Source organism: Podarcis cretensis, assembly GCF_951804945.1.
Source record: "Podarcis cretensis genome assembly, chromosome: 14".
NCBI classification, from domain to species: Eukaryota; Metazoa; Chordata; class Lepidosauria; order Squamata; family Lacertidae; genus Podarcis; species Podarcis cretensis.
Window position 1 is genome coordinate 6,443,255 of NC_137183.1, and position 14,586 is coordinate 6,457,840.

The 14,586-nt window shown below is 46.4% G+C and overlaps 1 protein-coding gene across 2 annotated transcripts in view; it reads right to left on the reverse strand.

The window, feature by feature from the left end:
* Positions 1-14,586, reverse strand: part of CGNL1 (cingulin like 1) — a 77,963-nt gene that overhangs the window by 49,504 nt on the left and 13,873 nt on the right. The window lies entirely within an intron of this gene.

A 14,586-nucleotide genomic window follows, 5' to 3' on the forward strand; every position in this document is an offset into this window, starting at 1 on the left:
ACTCAAAAATGCACAGGAAAGCACAGGTGGACAACAAACAACTGCAGGAAATGACATTTGCTGCTCCCAGCCTCCATTTCTCGGTTCCCCAGAACTTCCCCACACTTCCAGCTTCCCTTTGTTTGTTCTGCACAATCACATCTCCCACAAGATCTCCAACTTCCAGGTATTATGAGAGAAGACAACACCGGAAACGGTGCCTCCAATCTAATCGCAGTCAGACAGATCCAGCACCCTTGGATATCCACAAAATGTTCTGTCCATTCTGACAGATTTTGAAGCAAGATTGTCAAAAAGAAACAATGTATAATTTATATTGGCTGGGTATGGGGGGTGACGTCATAATGCTATTAAAGCAACAGCCAGTAAGGCCAGAATAAAGAGAATTCTCCATTTCTAACATTTTAAAGCAACACCCATCCTGAACCTTCAGCATCTAATTAATGCTACAGATCAAAGTGAGCTCTTCCTATGAAAGTCAGTGCTATAGTAAGGTTGCAATTCAATTCACACTCACCTGAGCATAAGACTTAAGTAAACATGCCCACGTTGGGCAAAAGATTCCTGCATTGCTGGACTAGTTGACCCTCATGGCCCCTTCCAACTCTACAGGTCTATGAGACTATGAATATGATTGTGTCATGAATCTGTTATTCTTTAAGGTGCTAGAAATGGCTATTATTGCAACAGAAATAATCATCTTCTGGAATCTGTCCAGTGAGAAACTATAGGGAGGTTTTGAATCTGTTTGGGTGTTGTTTTTCCCACCTCCAACCTTCTTTTATTACACACAACACAGGCACACAAGCATTGGCATCTGCATCAAATATCTTTTTAACGCTGGAAACTGAATTAGGATCTTGAGCTTTTCATCCAATGGCTGTGGAGTTTTCCTTTTTAAAAACATGGCCTTCTGTTTTAATTTGCCCTTTTTATTCATCACACTAAATTTCAGTAATGTGTTAATTTAGAGGGGACATTTATTTATCATTGCTCAGTGTGCTGATGCATGTAAAATAGTTTCGCAAATAAAATAGATGCATAACAATATCAATTTTGAGTGGTAAGAGCATAAAGTAGCCAAATTATTGTGCACTGTGTTGTGTTGTAAATCTTGAGGGCATGCCTAACACAGATTAATGTACAGTTCTTAAGTTATCTACGGCTGCAGTTTTATTGACATGGACCTCTTCCAATCAGATACAAACAGGCACAGCCACTTTGTATGGTCCCATCAAATAATAAAAAGATAGGAATAGTGGTTGGACTCAGTTCAATTTTACACTGGCTCACGTACTGTTTTCTTAACAATCACATCCTAAAGTGGAGAGGAAAAAACTGTTTCACCAGGGACATCTTCAGGATCAAAGAATTTTTCCAAGCCCAAAGGCATCTGGTCCAAATAATGTAATCACATTCCAGCTATTAATACAGCCAGTCTTGTCAGAAATGAAACAGAAACCATTAATCTCTTAGGAAGGTGCAGCAAATGTTCTTCAAATGCACAAAACCATTCTGGGGCTCGTTGAAGAAAAGAACTGCCTCTGCAAAGGATTTTGCAACCAAACAAAGCTTCTCTCTTCCTTGGAATTATTTTGACATTCCAGAAACCTGTCCACTTTGCAAAACAGATATATCATCCCTGGGACAGCAGCCAGGGACAGACTTTGGTAGTCTTTCGTAATGGCGCCCTGTGCAAAGCCAAAATTTGGTGCCCCCAAATGGATCTTTTCCATTATGGGTCTTCTTGATTTTGTGCCCCCCACAGCTTGGCACACTGGGGGGGGGGAGTGCCCATACCACCCTAAATCTGGCATTGCAGCAACATGCCCCTGATCGGCAGGCGGCAGCTTATTCCTCATAAATTAGTTGGAACAAATTGCTTCCTCTACTGTCAGTATTGTGCCTGAAGACTTTGGAGGCCAATAATGCAACTCCCAGGATCTTCTGGCACTAAAAACTGTCAGCTGCAATTTAGGAAGTAGGGGGCAAGAAACACTTTTGATGTTCTCTGCCTAGCAGGACAACACATCCACTGTTTCATACTATGCCAAATTTGACGGAGGGGGAAAAAAAACCTTTCACCTGGAAAGTCTGAATTCAGGCCAAGGAAGTCACAGGCTGCGTTTTTGTAAGCTGATTGTATTTGATGCAACAGCTGGGGTTTGTAAATGTTTGAGAAGGTGGCACCCTCCGGCTGGTGAGAGGGGAGAGCAGAGCAATGGCCTGGAACCAGTTTTGCGCCTTAAATTTAAAGAGAGGCAGGCAAAGAGTAGAGAGTTCTGCTGGAGCTGACTAGAAACCGGTACAAGCTTAGGGGCTCTGGGAATCTAACGCAGGCTTGGGGGCTCTGGGAATCCTATCTTTTTGCAAGCTCACTAGCTGTAAATAATACAAAGACACTTCAGTTTCCACTGTTCTCTCGGCGCCAAAGAAAACAAAACCCTGGACTTCTCACCACTCAGGAAATGAGGGATAACAATCCAAAACGGGTGGATGTAGCAAGATCTAAAGCAGGGCAGGGGAACCTTTTTCAGGCCACATTGGCAACCTTTTAGGAGCGACACGCCAGTGGTGTGTGGGGCTAGAGGCAGAAACGGGTGCAGCAACAATATTGCCCATTTCTTTACAGGAAAAGTCAGAGCGTTCCCACATACGGATGGCCACATCCCTCCATCCAGGTAAGCACCAGGCACAATCACAGTGCGAAGACACATTCTATCCAGACAAAAGCACTTGAGGAGGATGCAGAGGTGTAGCAAGGAGCATAACTCAGAGGGCCAGACAGAGAAGTCTGGAGGGCCACATCCAAGGTTCATCGCCCTCTGATCAAACAACTGCATTTCTCCACATGAACCTCATTGGCATTTAAGATTTCCCTCAGAGGTTTCTCCAGGTGCTTAGAGGTCTGCCAGGTGGAAAACTGGAGAAGGCCTGCCATGACACTGCCTTGGTCTGTCTACCTGGCAACTTTTCGTTAAGGAGCCAAACTAAGGCTATACCAACATTCCCTACCTAATTTGGTACTTTCCAGATATTTTGGACTATGACTCCCATCTATGCCAACCAGTGCTGCCCAAAACATCTGGAGGGCTCGAGGTTGGGGGAAGCTGCTCTAAGCCATCTATTGGCATCCCATTGGCCCATAAAGGTATTCACTCTCTGTTATTGTGACTGGAGTTTTTGCCAGCTTCTGGTATACAGTGGTACCTCGGGTTACATACGCTTCAGGTTACAGACTCCGCTAACCCAGAAATAGTACCTCGGGTTAAGAACTTTGCTTCAGGGTGAGAACAGAAATCATGCTCCGGCGGCGAGGCAGCAGCAGGAGGCCCCATCAGCTAAAGTGGTGCTTCAGGTTAAGAACAGTTTCAGGTTAAGAACGGACCTCCGGAACGAATTAAGTACGTAACCAGAGGTGCCACTGTATTTTACTGATTCTGCTGCTGCTCCTGCATTTTATTCATATTATGAGCAACAATATTTGGATATTTCAATAATTAGAATATGAATTATTCTTTTTTATTAACCATATTTGAAGAAAAGTGGATATGAATCCATAAATAAACTAAAAGGATTGAGACTCTAAGGGAGGTGCAGAATATATTCTACTAGTTCTGGAGACACTTTGAATAACTAGTAACTGGCACTGGCCAAAAGGTATCATTTTTTAATCCCCAAATCTAGCAAGGAAGTACTGTCTCTGGCTCATCTTCCAAACAGAAAGAACTTCCTTTCTCCCCAGGTCAGTCCGGGCACCACATCAGTCAGGCCGACCCAAACCAACTCAGCTACTACTTTGCTGGCTGGAAAACTGCAGGCCAGAAGGAACATCACAGAGTGGCTGCACTGGGAGCACTGTTTGCTCCTGGAACGGCTTATATGTAGAAAAAACTTGCGCAAGATGAAGCATTTAAGTAGCTCTTAAAAATCTGTTTTATCAGCTGCTCACTTGGGATCAGCTGTGTCAGAATCAGCATTCAAATCCAATTTTCTCAAGTACTGAAACCCAGCTGCAAATGTTTCAGAGGCCCTGTTGCAGGCAGCCAACATCTTAAAAAGAGAGGGAGGGAGGATGCAGTTACAGTGCTTTCCTTACATTTTTCTACCTGACTGAATGGATTTAGAAAAAAAAGGGGGGGGGGATCCATTGCTGTCCCCAAAGCAAAGAACTAAAATAGGCTACTTCAGGGAAAAGAGCTCCTTAGGCAAAGTTTCAGCTGCTTCATACGGTACTTCTGGGGAGATGTATTTGGGGAAAGAACACCACAGAGGAGAGTGGGGAACAGGATGGTGCAGAATGAGATCCCTTGGCCAGTCCATTTATGTGATTGACTGTCACAAATCATGGAGATGGCTGGAAGGGAAGGAACCATGAAGTTTTGCAACTGCAGGCAGAATGCCCCACTGCCCCTGTCCTTGATGCCCCCCCCCCCCCCGCTGGCAGATCCAGGCCCCCTCCTTTGCACTCATCCCTGCCATTGCAACTGGCCTACAGCTGTGTCCAGAGTGCTGCCAGAAGCCAGCACTGAGGGTGCAGCAGCAGCAGCACCAGCGAGGGGAACGGTGCTGTGCCAGCAGCCTGGGTGAAGCCATGCTCCAAAGGAAACATCAGCTCCCCCATATCTGCACCTGCCCTGCCTTTTTTTCTTTTTTCCTCTCCAGGGCTCAACTCTACTGTAGAACCTGAACCTGGGACTTGACGGCCACCAAAGCAGGGATGTAGCCACTGTTCCCCACCACCACCACAGCTCTGGCCGAAGGTGGGAACTGCAGCCTGGGACACCTCTTTCCACTGAGAGGCTAGAGCAGGTCGGGGTACTCCTCCTGAACCCCCAAATAGGCGCCCAGGTTGGGCCTGTTGGAGATTCTGTTACCAGAGACAACTTGGCACATTCTGATGCCTCCTTCAGGCCATCATAAAAATGAAACAACTGGACAATTTGCAACTCTTTTGATGGGGCTTCTGCAAGCGCTGCCTGAGGCAAGCAAACCACCTCGCCCTGGAGACTCCAGGTGTGTCCTGCCTTGGCCCATGCTGCCCAGACTCTGTCTCCACTTGCAGACTTCCGACACAGCAGGAGTCTTCACCAAGCGCCAGGAGGCAGTTTTATTCTACATACAGTGGCATCTCGGGTTACAGACACTTCAGGTTACAGACTCCGCTAACCCAAAAATATTACCTCAGGTTAAGAACTTTGCTTCAGGATGAGAACAGAAATCGTGCTCCGGCGGTGCAGCGGCAGCAGGAGGCCCCATTAGCTAAAGTGGTGCTTCAGGTTAAGAACAGTTTCAGGTTAAGAACGGACCTCCGGAACGAATTAAGTACTTAACCCAAGGTACCACTGTACATTTCTTTTTTCTGGTCTGTATATGTACAAATACCTTACTGCCAAAATGACAAGAGGCAATGGAATTCTTTACAGTACTTCAAAAAGGCCACCAAAGCGACGTTCTTAGCCCATTGCCTGGCCATACCAGTTTCCTCATGGCCGCCTCTCCTCTGGCCCTGTGGTGACCAACCAGTGTTGGATTTCCTCTATGACTGAAAATTATTTTATTTATCCTTCCCTTTTAAAACAGGAAACACTTCAGAACAAGCGGTCTTTGGCAGGCAACTATGGGGAGGGGGGTGCAGGGGGTGCTCTTATTCCAGGCCCAGCTGTTGGATGAGGGAGACAGAGAAACCGAGGAACTGAAGTGTCATATCAGATCACACAAACAGGAAAATGGACCACTAGGTTTGTAAGTAAAGGCGGATGGCCAATTCATGCTCACTTCTCCAGCATCAAAGGGCAAAAAAAGAGAATCTGGCAAGGTCCATTTGTATTTCTGCCAAAATGGCTCCCACCAAAAGACACACAAGGGGCCCCTTCAGATATGGAGACTGGCTATTAACAATTATTAATTGCTAGCATATGAAGTTGCTTCCCCTATACTCAGAGCAACACTATTTGTTCCATGGCAGATGTGGCTCTAAAGGGGGTGGGGGTGTCCCTCATGAAATGCAGCTGTGAGAGGCTGTCATTTCAAATAGATGAGCAGGGGGCTAATAACTTCAGCGGTCTGATTTTCCAGTCAAAGTTGCCTCTCCAAAATACTTTGCTACCACTTGGGGTGGGGAAAGATGGACGGGGAGGGCAGTTTTCATCAGAAAAATGGGCTGTGTGGAAAGGGTTAAGGACCCCTCCCCCTTTAATAGAGTCATAGCCACTTGTGGCTTCTTTTCCTTGAAAGAATCACCCTCTTACCAGCTAGCTAGGGATCTGAAGGGACCAAATCAATGGTTGGCGGGTTTTGGATATACCGGTAGTTTCCAAAGAGCTCCAAGGATCTGCACAGGACCCCATTCCTCACAGCCCCTGGGGATACCAAGCCTCTCCTGCAAAGACAGAATGTCACACTTGGGACAGTTAACTATCCCTAAATATAGCAAGACTTCCTGTTTGGCAAGGTTTAATGTCTTCCCTTCCAACTTACTAGGAAGATACAGCAAAGCCCAAATGAACAACAGATGTTGCCCTTGTAGCAGCACTGAGGTGTCTTCCAGATTCTTTTCTACTGTTCTTCTATTAGGAAGACCTAACAGATCCCACTATACAGTGGTACTCGGGTTAAGTACTTAATTCATACCAGAGGTCCATTCTTAACCTGAAACTCTTCTTAACCTGAAGCACCACTTTAGCTAATGGGGCCTCCCGCTGCTGCTGCGCCGCCAGAGCACGATTTCTGTTCTGAAGCAAAGTTCTTAACCCGAGGTACTATTTCTGGGTTAGCAGAGTCTGTAACCTGAAGCGTATGTAACCTGAAGCATATGTAACCCGAGGTACCACTGTACAGTCCCTCCCTGGCTGATCTGCTGAGTCTATTAATGAGAGAGTTTAGCATTATATACCTGTGATTTACAGTTGTATCCATGCACTGGCGTACGAAGGGGGGGGAGCACACCGCCCCAGGCACCATATGGGGAAAGGGTGTCATCGCGGCTGCCCCCCCCAGACGCACGCAGCATGGTGCGCAACCCTGGCCATGCACCATGCCCCCATGGGCAAAGTGCCACGCCCCCCCTCTTTTCCGCTCCGGGGACTGCAGCATGTTGCTCCACCACTGTATTCATGTATATTTTTATTAGTATTATTGCCAATTGTTATACAGCATTTAAATGGAAAAATAAAGAGTTTCATTAGAAGAAACTCATGGGCTTTGGGAGACCACGTGTCTTCTGTAGAATTTCCAGCTTGACTCTGGCCAGTGCTGAGCCTGAGGCAATTTATGTCAAATCCACCCTGTACCAGACCCCACAGAACCCTACAGAAAATTGCCACATCCTGTACTTGTTGCTGAGCCCTGCCCAGGTTCCTCCCACACAGAGGCTTGCACTGCACTCCCAGGAATGTGATCTGTTCTCTCTACAAATGAACTTCAATCGCATTCTGATATTTCGCAACTTATGCAAGCAGGTCTTTCCAGGCAGCAGGTCAGACTGGAGAGGCAGCCGGCACCACTCTCAAGCTTCTCCAGAGCAATCCCAAAATGACTGTAAAGTCCAACCCACCCCTAAAGGGAACCTAAATGCAAAACAAGAAACGCACTATCAGCTCTGTGGCCAATGATCAAAGAGCTCCATGCTGAAGACATCCACTTCAGCACTGCCTAAATTGTTTGAATTTTCCTGGACTCCCTGGCTGCAGCCTCAAGCAGCTCCCACCCAAAAAAACTTTTGCTGCTGTTTTCACTCTGGTCATCAGCTCTTGGAGAAGGGGCAGAGCTGAGCAGCGCAGCATCTGCTTTGCATGCAAAAGGTCTCAAGTTCAGAAAGATAGAATGTTTTTTATGTATGCGACAACAGCAGCAAGAATACTCAATGCAAAGCACGGGAAGACACAAGATTTGCCCACCTTGGAAGAATGGCAGATGCAAGTAATAGACTACATGGAATTGGCAGAAATGACTGGCAGAATCCGAGACCTGGGAGAGGAAGTGGTGGAAGAGGACTGGAAGAAGTTTAAGAACTATCTGCAGAAACACTGTAAAGTGTATGAATGTTAAAATGATGTTGGATATGAAATAATATGGCATCAGTGGTACAGTGTTAAAAAATATGTAAAAAATGTAATAGAAAAAGGGTGAAAAAACAAGGTTATATTATGTCAAAGCAAACAATATGTTAAAGGTGTTTAATTATAAGGAGGAAAGATTGGAGACATAATAGAAGTGATTATAATAACCAGAAATAAGTTTTGAAGAAGGGTAAGGATTTGCTGTATTTGATTGGTCAAAGAGGAACACAAAAAAGGGAGGCGTGAGGAGGTCAAGAAACAAAGTTTTGTAAACATGAGTCTGAAAACTGGAGTTTTTGTTTTTAACTTTTTATTTTTTTCTTATTTTTTATATGGTGTATTGTCTTTGCTGTTTTGTGATGTTTTGATGTTGTTGTTTTTTTGTTTTTGGAAAAATAAATAAATATATATTTTTTTAAAAAACAAAAGGTCTCAAGTTCAATCCCTGACATGGCATCCCTGGGCAGAACCGGGGAAAGGGATCCTGCGTGAAACCCTGGGGAGCCACTCCCAGCTTGTTAGCTTAGGCAGCACTGAGCTAGCTGGGCCAGTGGTCTGACTCAGTGTCAGGGCTGCTTCCTATACTTCTACCTGGCTGGTCCCCTGAGACTGCCTGTCTTCAGCCCTTGCCTCCTTCTGTGACATGAACTGGCAGGATGCAGAGGAAGGGGAACAGGATCCTGGCAAGGGCTGTAGCCACGACTGGTACACACTAAGGCAAGAAGAAGATGGGGAAGGGGAGCTTGGGGACTTAGGAGGTACGCACAGGACATGGCGAGGGGGGCAGCTGACAGTTCACAGGAGCCAGGAGAGGGGGGACATACCAGCAAAACCAGAGACGGCCCCTTCTCCACAGACATTGCGCTGGGAACAGCGGGAAGGGCGCTCTAGGAAACTGAGGCAGGCAAGGGAACACAGCCCAGCTCACTAGTTGACCAGGTGGGGATCACAGGGATCAGTAGGTCTGGGAGAATGTTTGTGGTCACACAGCTGGATTAGGCTCAGAGCAGGTGAGGATCACATGCCTTGTCGAGTGCAGAGACACAGTTGCTCAGCTAGAGCAAACCCAGATGTGTCAAAATTGGAAGGATAAAAGGGAAGCAAGGCAGAGAATCTGTGTCTGCTCAGCCTTCCACGTTGATGGACCAAGGCTTGGCTGCTTCAGAAGCTCCACTGGACTGTGACTTCGGGACTGACCACAGGTTTTCTGACCGCAGGTTTTCTGACCCTGGATCTGCTGCAGAGACGGGAGCCTGGCCTAACTGACTTTGGATTTGGCCTGGTCTTTGACCTCTTGGACTGTCGGACTACTCTCTAGCATTTCCCTTGCGAACTGTGTACACTAGTGGGACTTACCTCCATGTACGTTGGAGTTCAGGACATTCTGCTTCTAAGTTCCTTTTCCCTTCAAACCTGTTGTCTAGCCCAGTTCAAGCAATCTGGTTCACCCTTTGCATAGGGTCCCCATCCTTGCACTATCCCTTCCTGTCGTGCTGTGTTAAGCCAGAAAGTCTTTAATTAACCATAGATTCCCATTAAACCTAAACCTAGAAACTGGTTGCCATGTCTGGAAGAAGCCAGGGTCTTAAACTAACTTCAAACCATAGACTGAGGTCTTGGCTTGGTCTGAGTCTAATATCGTTTTCCAGTTTGGAACGAGCAGGAAACGAAGCTTAACTAAAGACTTCCAGGCTTAATCACAGCACATTGAGGAGGGAAGAGACTGTATGTGCAGGCGCAAAGCTGGTTCATTGTTTGAGTTTACTAAGTTAAAAAGTTGGTCTCTTTCTGGCCCAGCTCATCTGCTTCCTTTTCCCCAGGTAGCCAGGCTGATTTCTCTAGTCCAGCCTCCATTGTGGTAAAGCTCCCCCAGAATTTCAAAAAATTCAAAAATGGCTGGACTCGAAACAAAAGCAAAAAACCCAATCCTAGTCAATATAGAGTAACTGTATTTTTAATTACACCAATCATTGGGTTGGAAAAAACCTTGCCCGTTCACCAACATACAATTTCCGCAGTATTCTTATAATAGTTATTTATATTGAATCCTGATATAATTACTACGTTGGTTTACAGCAGGGGTGGCAAACTCCCAAGAGACTGCGATCTACTCACAAAGTTAAAAACTGGCAGTGATCTACCCCCTTTTCGGGGGTTCAGGTCAAGGCTGTTGAGCTTTTCTTAGGAAGGAAAGCCCTGTTTTGGGGGGTTCAGGGCAAAACCTTTGAGCTTTTTTTAGGGGAGCCAAAGTTGTTGAGCTTCTTGGGGGGGAGCCAGTGAACTACCAGTAATCTGCCACAGACGTCCAGTGATCTACCTGTTGGACATGCCTGGTTTACAAGAAAACTTCACCACCACCTCACAAAAAGCAAAGCCTACAAAAAGCAAAGGAACATTTTCTTCCTGCAGTTTAGAATTAATTCACTATCCCACATGATGTAAGGATGGCTACAAGCTTAGATTGAGTTTTGTTCTTGTTTTTTGTTTGTTTAGAAGAAGGAGTAGACCAATTAACACCGGAGAAGAGGTCCACCAATGGCTACTAGATTCTTGGGTACTAAATCTTAGTAGGTTAGTCGTAAATTTGGAATTCAGAAGTTCATCATGACAGCCCCATAGGAAAATCCAAAAATGCTTCGCTGATCAGTTACTGTACCCCACCAAAGAGGAGCAGTATGCAACACAATACCCAGTTTACTGGAATCAGTTTGACTATCCATAGTTTCCTTGAGTCAGTTTGTCCTTACTTCATAGATTCAACTTTCTAAAACACATTCGGCTTTAGCAACTCCAGCCAGTTGAAATACAACCTCTAGCTTTGAATTAGAAATGCAAGCAATCTTGCAAAAAAGGGTTACCATTTTTAATGGCCAGCATGAAGTAGGAACTTCTTGCTAGCCACTTCAATGGTAACACTTCAAAGAAAAGGAGGGAAATATCTCTGCTTATTTTCCCCATTCTCTTTCCTCTATGCTAATACGGCACAGACACAGTAAAACCCGAAAGCTTCAGTATCAGCTAATTCACTTGCCACAGCTGCACCTGCTCTGAAAAAGGTCCCAGAATTGCACAAACCCACATTCAACTCCATTACTGAATCTCAAGAGGCTAGCAATGTCTGTTTGAAGTCGCTGCTCTCGAGGGAATAGACACAATTCGCTATCCCTCCAAACTGAACCTGAACAGGTCCTATTCAGACCCAGCAGAAGGAAATGTCTTTATAGAAATGCCCATCATTGGTGTCTGCATGAGTCTCACACTTGGAATGTCGGGTATGAGCCATTTTGGCACTGGATTCCAGATTCTGAGAACAGGAGAGGCAGATTAGTGAACACTGGCAGCAGAACCAAGTACAAGAATCATACACCTTCCTCTGGAAAAAAAATGAACAAGCTCAACAAACTACCCAAATGAGAATCTCAGATCCAAAAGAGCAATGCTCCTTTCACAAAAGAGATCCAATTGCCATGTTAGAAGCCAGGGCTCCCTTCCTGACTCTGCTGCGAAGCCACACGATGCAGCCCCTGGACCTTGTACCTGTAACCATCCTTGTCTCTCCTCCAGGAAAACAGAGAGCCCTTAAACCACAAAATCTAAAGCAGCACACCATCACCTGCTGCAGAGAATATTCCTTTAGGCTAATGGGCTACAAGAAGCTTCATTAAGGAGTGTTAATCGATCTCCCAACATTTAGCATTCAGCAAATGAAAGGCTAGGCTAAGGAAAGACAGCAGGCAGGTAGATATTAATTCATACATTATCACTTCTTAAATATTAACATTCCATTGTGGAATGCCTTCCCAGGGGAGACACGCCTAACACCCAGGTTACTCAGTTTCTGGCACCAGTTTAAGCTTCTCATTTGCCTAAAAAAATTTGTGATGGTTTTAATTACACTGCAAATGGCTGATTTGGGGGCTGAAAGTATTGCTTTTTACACTGTGTCTTTTAGATGGTTTTTATCATTACCCACATGAGAATAAGTGTCCAAAATAACATTTTTAAAAGAGCAAGCAATTCATTTTTATAAGAAGCCAGCAGTGAGTCTGCCTTACCACTTTGCACGAGAAGATTGCATGTGGCTTTCTCAAATAGTCTGATCTGTTTCCAGGTATGGAGTCTGTTTTGCCAGTCTAAGCCTGCTGGCTGGAACTGATGAGAAAGGTAAAGGGACCCCTGACCATTAGGTCCAGTCGTGGACAACTCTGGGGTTGCGACGCTCATCTCGCTCTATAGGCCGAGGGAGCCGGCATTTGTCCTCAGACAGCTTCCGGGTCATGTGGCCAGCATGACTAAGCAGTTTCTGGTGAACCAGAGCAGCACACAGAAATGCCATTTACCTTCCCGCCGGAGCAGTACCTATTTATCTACTTACACTTGACGTGCTTTCAAACTGCTAGGTTGGCAGGAGCAGGGACCAAGTAACAGGAGCTCACCCCGTTGTGGGGATTCGAACTGCCGACCCTCTGATCGGCAAGCCCTAGGCTCTGTGGTTTAGACCACAGCACCACCGGTGTCCCTGGAACTGATGAGAGCTGTAGTCCAAAACTTCTGGAGGGCTTCAGGTTGGGAAAAAGCTGGTCTAAAAGGTACAATTAACAGGTAAGGCCCCGTTTCCTCTTTTTCCTCCTTGGTGTTTTCTTGCCCCATTGATGCAGAGCCCCAAACTAGACTATGGTAGAAACATGTGATTCACTTTTTGGAGTTCTTTCTTGAACATCAAAGCAGCCTTTGTGGAAACAATGGCAAAGCAACGATGGCTGAGCTACCACTGAGAGCCTTCGGTGCCTCTAAATGCAGTTTGCGCTTTCAAGCACAATAGCTGGTTTGTGTCCAAATATCTGATAACAACCAGCCCTTTTCTCCACAGGAGGCTCTGGCTTGTTTTACTAAGTTTTCCTCCAGCCGAGGCTCCAGAAAACCTTGTGTCTCCGTAAGGCGGGACTCCCAACGAGATAATTACTGCTCTGTTTCAATACGGAAGGCATCCCAGACGGATTTCTGATGCAACAGCATTTAAAAGGAAAAAATGCTTTAAAATGCAGTTAAAACATAAGAAAGACGCTAGGATGCTCCACTTGCTTAGGCCCCAGCTCCATGGCTGGGGGGTGGGAAGGGGCCACAGCCTTCAATCACCCCCGTCTCAGATGTGGCCCCCCGTCCAAAGATGCCACTTGCAAGCAGTTCCCAGCCTGCCATGGACTGTATGAACTGGGCCCCATTCATGTGCTCCTCATGGGAGCCAGGATTCTGTTTGTGTGGTGCATAACCAGTGCAAGCTGGCATCATCTCATGCAAGGCGGGTGCCCCATAGGGAGGCCTCCTAGCAGTGGCCTCATTTGCACAATTACATACACTCAACTCATTCACTTGCTACTCTACCATCCCTATCAAAACCCAATTATAAACAGGGGTGCTTCTCTCCCTCCCACCCCCAGCCGCTTTCTGTGTCATGTATGCCTTCCTTCTTGGATGCTTTTGCCGCCCTCCCAGCATTATTACAGTCCTTGCTTCCTTAATTATCATTCCATTCTCTGGGAAACTGGCCTCCGACCAGAGTCTCCTTTTTAACTCATTCCTCCGGGCAGTCAGATGTTTAAATATGCAGCCAAGGCTGCGCTAAGCACAAAGAGACCCAAGCAAAAATGACATCACCCGGGGGGCTCGGGCCTGCAGAAGCCGCTGCTGCATCCAACCCCAGCAGCAACTGCTTCCCCACCCCTGAAACTCCCAGTGTACTCTTTGGGGCCAAGCCTGAAGAAGAATCCCTTGGAAGCAACACTCTTCCACTGCCAATGAAAAACCTGCAAGGGAAAGAGAGTTGCAGCTGAACCCTGGACGGCAGCTGCCAGTCAGCATCACCAACCCTAAGTTGGATGGACCAATGGTCTGGCAGTGCCTAAGGCTGTTGCTTCCTCTGTGGGGTGGGGGTTGTGTATGGTCTGCCTGGGTGAGTTCATGTGTGCTTTAGGTGTGGTGAGTGGGTTTGTGTGTGCGCCTGCAAATGGCATGCAACCCTCAGAACACGGCCAACCTTCAATGCAGGCTTTGGGCCAGAGAAGGTTAGTCACACCCAGACTTGACCCTGGACCTGCCTCCTTCATACGTGATGGCTTCCTTGTCACACTTCACATCAGCCTTTGTCCTCTCCAGTTCTATCCAATAGCTCTCCCACTTTCATTTCAAATCTTTCCAGGTCACATTCTACACAGAGCCATACATATATATATATATATATATATATATGTGGTGGGATAATGAGCTGCTTGTGCGTTGAAGCTGGATCCCTCAGAGCTCACTCAGTGTAGTGAAGCCCTGCCTTGAGCGGAGCCCTTCAGCATGGCTCCGTCAGTCGCTGGTAGAATCTGACAGTGGGCGTTTGCGGAAACGTTTCCAACATAAAAGCTGTTTCACGGACATGCGCCTCCTGGATTCCCTGCGTGACAGTTTCCGGCGGGGGGTGGGGGTCCTTAAAGGCTGTCCTGATACCTCCTCACTGTTCTCACTGGAAGTATCCCAGAGCCTC